The sequence below is a fragment of the Triticum dicoccoides genome, chromosome 2B, assembly GCF_002162155.2.
Source record: "Triticum dicoccoides isolate Atlit2015 ecotype Zavitan chromosome 2B, WEW_v2.0, whole genome shotgun sequence".
NCBI lineage: Eukaryota > Viridiplantae > Streptophyta > Magnoliopsida > Poales > Poaceae > Triticum > Triticum dicoccoides.
In genome coordinates this window covers 646220996-646226701 of record NC_041383.1, presented here as the reverse complement: position 1 = coordinate 646226701, position 5706 = coordinate 646220996, and the positions used below count along the sequence as shown (strand labels likewise).

At 46.6% G+C, this 5706-nt stretch overlaps 1 long non-coding RNA gene across 5 annotated transcripts; it reads left to right on the top strand.

Annotated features, from left to right (window-relative positions):
* LOC119365354 lies at positions 1–3767 on the top strand. Of its 5 annotated transcripts, none has more exons than XR_005175469.1 (6): positions 1–95; positions 177–233; positions 311–371; positions 468–585; positions 707–3353; positions 3438–3767. It is a non-coding gene; the product is annotated as an uncharacterized LOC119365354 (long non-coding RNA). The 5 variants fall into 5 exon arrangements; XR_005175470.1 differs by having other exon boundaries at positions 177–371; positions 707–775; positions 2550–3353; XR_005175467.1 differs by having other exon boundaries at positions 177–371; positions 707–1633; positions 2550–3353.
* Positions 3768–5706: the final 1939 nt, after the last annotated feature.

The following is a 5706-nucleotide window of genomic DNA, read 5'->3' as shown; positions in this document are numbered from 1 at the left end:
CTTCCACCCATCTCTGTCCCCTTGCCTCTTGTGTTTATTCCTCAACCACGGCTGGAACTGGATTTGGTGTGGAAGTCATGGAGCTCGCCAAGAAGGTCATCTCTCTCTCTGATTCGATTTGATTTGGCGGACTGATTCAATTTGATTTGGCAGACTGATTCGGTTCGATCTGGCAGGTTCACTCCTTGCCGAAGACTTCCAAGTAGTTTTGCTCGTCGACAAGCACATATCAAGTTCACGCCCATCATCATCATTTCATGTCTCCAGGTTTCCCTCCTCCATGACTCTTAACTTTATTTCTCCCATGTAGGCTCTGCGAGGTTGTTGTTGGCTGCTCGGTTCTTGGTTGTGCTTCTTCTTTACCCACCGAGGTGAGTTGCCGCTTCGGTTCCCTTGCTTCGTCTCATGTCTGATAAAAAAAGTCCATTATCTGATCTTTCTCCCTTTTCCTTCTTGCGTATGGGAAGGAATCAAAGAATGCTTTGGTGAATCTCGTTGGTGGGAAAAACATCTGTGTACAAGCAGGACCAAGACCAATTTGGCCGATACGTCTGTGACATCTGTTGCGCCCGTGTGTTCATCCAGGTGAAAGAGAAACTTTCCTATAAAAAGAAAGTGAAGTTATTCAATACCTCACATGCTTCTTAGGCTTTGATTTATTGCTTCAATCCTGATTAGAGTGATTGTGTGTGTCTCGATTCTTCAGGAGCAGATGTTGAAGAATGGTCATGCATGTCATTTCAAGAATTATGATTCAGGCCCAGAGTTTTCGGAAGTAAGAAAATCTACTACAAAAAAATACACTTGCAGAATATGTAGAAGACTTACCCTTTACCTTGTACATGGCTCTTGCTTATAGTAGTAAAAGGAGGTTGACAAAAGAATAAATAAATCCATCAGTCATAACATATGTGCTAATATACAACACTATACCTTGCCACCAATTGCCATGAGAACTCAAACACGTTCAAAGATGGACGTATAAAGGTACCTCCACATCATCAATATCAGAAAAAACTTTCTAGATCAGCATCCTCTTTACTGTTTTTACCTAAGGATGACAAATAGCATTCAGAAGTTGATCAGGAGCAATCAACTTGACAAGAATGAACCCAAAAATGTCCAGGTAGACTGAACTGAAATTACCATTGCATGCTCAGGTAACTAATACACATTCCATGTCAGGATCCTTTAAAGCTACATGAAAATGCAAGTAGAATTGGGTGTATCAGTGTATTGTCTCTGCTTCTTTTGAGCAATCTGTAATGTGCAAATAAATGGAGTCAGAGTCCATAGGCTGGAGTTTTGCACGCCTGATCGAGAGGCGTTTGGCCATTGCAGCATTTACGAGAGTGTAATTTTTTATGTTTGGAGTTATGTGATGTAAGCCGCTAAAACGTCAAAAGGGCAGCCCCAGTGCATGTAGCTCCCGCTTGCGCAGGGTCTGGGGAAGGGTCCGACCACTTTGGGTCTATTGTACGCAGCCTTTCCCTACATTTCTGTAAGAGGCTGTTTCCAGGACTTGAACCCGTGACCTCAAGGTCACAAGGCAGCAGCTTTACCACTGCGCCAAGGCTCAAACGTCAATTCAAATAAATTTGTATGCTGGACGTACGCATCACAATCCATTGAGGTTAGTTGGCCTCCGGCCATCACACGCCACCTTACTTGCATGCCTTGATCTGTAATGTTCAGTTGTGCAGGCAATTTCCTGCCATTGCCTTATTATGACCATTATTTCCTATGGAAGCAGTTGTTACATTCCTGCCCAGTATATGAATCCTTTTATGTATGACACCTCAAAACTTTTCGGTTAGTTTATTTTGTTGTCTTGGATTCACAACATCTTTTTACATGTACCATCCTCTTAAAATTGAAATCCTTGTAGAAACTAAAGGAAGATAGATCATATAATTATGCTAGATCGTACATGTTGTTTAGCTCAGATTTGTACGTGTACATGCATTGGCATGGGTTTAGACAAAAATATGGCATGATTCTTTACATAAAAAGCAGATGCATAATCTAAGAAGAAATGCTCGAGTAAAGTTAGTGAAGATATTGTAGGAGTATCATGGGCTTACAACTTCTTGGTATCACTACTTGACTGTTTATGATTATTTGTAAATCTGGAAAGTCATTTCGAGAACTGCTGACGAGTGTTGTTCTGAGTTTGTGTTAAAAGAGTTTTGGTTGCATGTATGTACATTTCTATAGTAGTGGTTCTCATTTTAATTTGTTCCGAGTCAGGGCTTTCATTTTTTTTCTCAGAATTTGGTTCTTGCTTTTTCATGGTCGGTGTTATGAATGGAAAAACACACTTGGTATTGGTATCAATCAATTATAAACAAAGTTGAGTTTATTTGTAGTGGCCTCTCATACAGTTTGCCTATGTCAGTTGCGTATATGACCAAAAGTGTGTCACCTACCCAACTGGCTATGGCCAGCAAAATGAGCAATGAGATCAGCTTACTTTTAATTACAAAATAAGTAGATGCTTGCTTGCGGGTTTATTTAGATTTACTTGCCATTTTTCTCCGTAATTCCAGTTGTGATGCCGTCAACCTTTGCTGCCCTCTGCAACTGCGCCGGATCTATTTGTGGTTGCAATGGTTGTTGTGGCATGGAGAGTCAATAAGAATCATATGGTAGATCCCACGGTCATCACCTTCAGTTCTCTATTTGTGTCTTGTGCTCTTCTCTTATCCAAATTCTTTAAGCCTATATACGCCTAGATTAGTACCTGATATCAGCACCTTTAATTAGCTTATTCTCAGTCTTGGCTATTTGGACTACTGTAGAACGACTCGGTTTTTCAAAGTTAGTAGGCTTATAGACATGTTTTTATTTTAATTTCTTCAGTTTTGTATTTTTTCAGCTTTAGGTTGCTGCTGCAAGGTTTCATGTAGGTTATAGCAATACAAACGATAATATTATGAGCATATAGCTATACAAGTGACAATTACAAGAGTAGTAAATGAATGAATGCTTGATCATGTGGGTTATAATTTAATCGAGTGCAGTCAGTTTATTTATCATTCTAAAACAGTACCACTTACACCAAACATCAGTATAGTATCATGTTCACGTCAGAATATAAGAGATTTAGGAACAGAGGAAGTAGATGGTAATTATGGACATCAGAGAGGAATATATTTGATCACATATAGTATATAGGGACTTTTGTAGATGCATGCTACCTGCACAAGCACATCCCTATATGGATAAAATTCACTTTATTAGAGTACTGACATGAATAGGATAGTGCGGTGCAAGACGGTGCTGATCAGCGGTGGTGGGCGAGGTGGCGAGAAGCGATGACATCGGATGATACAATGGTCAGTAGATAAAAGGTAAGTGGCGCTGCCGTTTGGTCCCTCTCTTCCCCTCCTCGCTTCTGCTTTCTATATTCATGTTTCCTTTTCTTGCCTTGTCAGATGTTCATCTCCATTGCCTATCGGGGGCCTCTTTGGGGGGCTAATCTAACATTAGGCAGCACAGGAGGACAGACGGCTCTCACGGCTTAGGATGTTGCACATCAGGTGAACCATTTGATGGGCCGTTCAACATGCTGATCTTATTGATTTGTTCTTGACATATCCTCTGTGCTGCTATATTTTTTGAATTACTTGGTTATATTAGCAAGTACTAATGTTTTGTCACTTTTGAGCCACTGGTACTATATGTAATTAGTATGAACTAAAACTACTGCTTCTGCGTTCATATAAGCCTCTTATTATCTATGATGTCACTGTTTTTCCTTTTAAGGCTGATCCATTCCCTGAATGTGTTGCATACCTCTGTCTTATTGTATTTTGAGTCTAAAGCAATTAGACTACGTAGTATAAACATGGCACCGCCTAACTTCCTCTCAAGCGGCGCCACCGGGTGGCGCCCCAACCACTAGTCTTCATGGAAATGTGTGTGAGGAGGCACATTGAAAGGCATTCCGACCATGGCGGCCGGAGGTGCACCCATGCCTCCCATGAGAGAAGCAAAACTCATGCCTCCATGGCGGCCATAGCGTCGGGAGGGGGGGGGGGGGTGCTCCAAAGCCACCCATGCCTTCAATGCGAATTGTTGGACCCAACACCCATAGTTGACATGTATGCATCATCGTTGAGACTACAAAGTTTTTTGAACAATGCAAACAAGCTATCTATATGATGATGCATTGAAAAAATAACAAGAAAATAAAGTTGGAATTTTTTTTACCTTGGGGGCATTTCGTCAAACACGTGGTGCGCGTCGGCGGCCGGCTCAACGAGTGAGCTCGCCGGCGCTTCGGTAGCCGTCGCGCCCGTCAAACGCCCTGCAAGCTTCTTTCCTCTCGCCTTCGAGCTGTCGGAGCCGTCCGCCGCCTTGTTCTTCTTTGCGGATGTCTTGCCCTTCTTCGGCCGCGCCGCATTGGGGAGCTTCGAGGGTGCGGCGGCGGCACGGGACGGCGCCGGCGCGACGCACCCCGTCGCCGTGGTCATCCGCGGCGGCAAGAAGAGGCTGCGCGCGAGGCCAATGCTCGGCGGAGCTCCGGCGGTGGCGACGCCAACGCTCCCCCGCGCTAGGGTTTCCGACGGCGACGGCGGCGGCGACGAGGGAGGGGTGGCGGCTGTACAATGGGGTGAGCGGGGTGCCGGCGTGTGCGTCCATGGATGCAGTTCGCCGGCGCCGGCGCGCGCGGGGCGTAGGAGGCGGAGAGGAGAGAGTGCGGCGCGAGCGCTCGAGTGTGCCGCGCGCGGAAGCGGGCGCCTCAAATACACTGCGTGGGATAGCGTATCCGACCGCGCGCCCAACTCGTTATAGCGCGCGCGGTCCGCGTTGCGCGCGCGCTAAAATTGCCTAATTTGCAACGCGGCGCTTGTTTAACGCGTCTGTTGGAGATGCTCTTAACTGGGCCACGAGCCAAGTACCCATGCCGGTCCGTCTAAACGGGCTCACTCACTGGCTCATGGCTTTTTTTTAAAGTAATAAAGTGCATTTGCATTAAATTTGTTTCGAAAGCTCACTTTAGTCATCGTACTTAAGATACAGATAATACGGTCATTAAATACGACTTGGGGTGATTATATGGTCACCGCCTCCCCCTATAGCTTCGTATTTTTCTTGGTTGACTAGTCAAACACCACAGCACCCTCTCTACCTTACGCTGGCCCCACCTGTCTGTGGACCAATAAACAAATATTATGAGTAGGAGAATCGAACAAGGGATCAGTTTGCTGCCGTGTGCATGCATCGAGAAATAAGAGAAGGATGCATCCACAAGCCTCCTCAGCGATTTGGAAGATCCGACTGTCCATCTCGATTCCTTGATGCGTTTCCAGCCGTCGGATCGAGAGCTGGGAGGATCTGGACCGTCGGATCTGGAAGAAACACTGCTGGAATGAATAGTAATGGCAACATAATGTAAATATCATGCCCCCACCAGGGCATTTTGGTAATTTCGCGTGGTGGGGGTATAAAAGGGCCGGCTCCCCTGGTGAACCCTAGCCGCTCGCCCCGCCCTGCCGTCTCGCCCGTCCTGCCGCCCGCCGTCTCGCCCGCCCCACCGCCCCGCCCCGCCCCGCCCGTCCCGCTCGCCGCGGCCTCCTTTCCTCCCCCGCGCCCCCCTTCTCCCACCTCGCCGCCGCCTCCTCTCCCCTCCCGCGCCCCCCTCGCCCTGCCCGTCCAAGCTCAGGGTCGAGGGTCGCACCGGGTCCAGGCGAGGCGGCC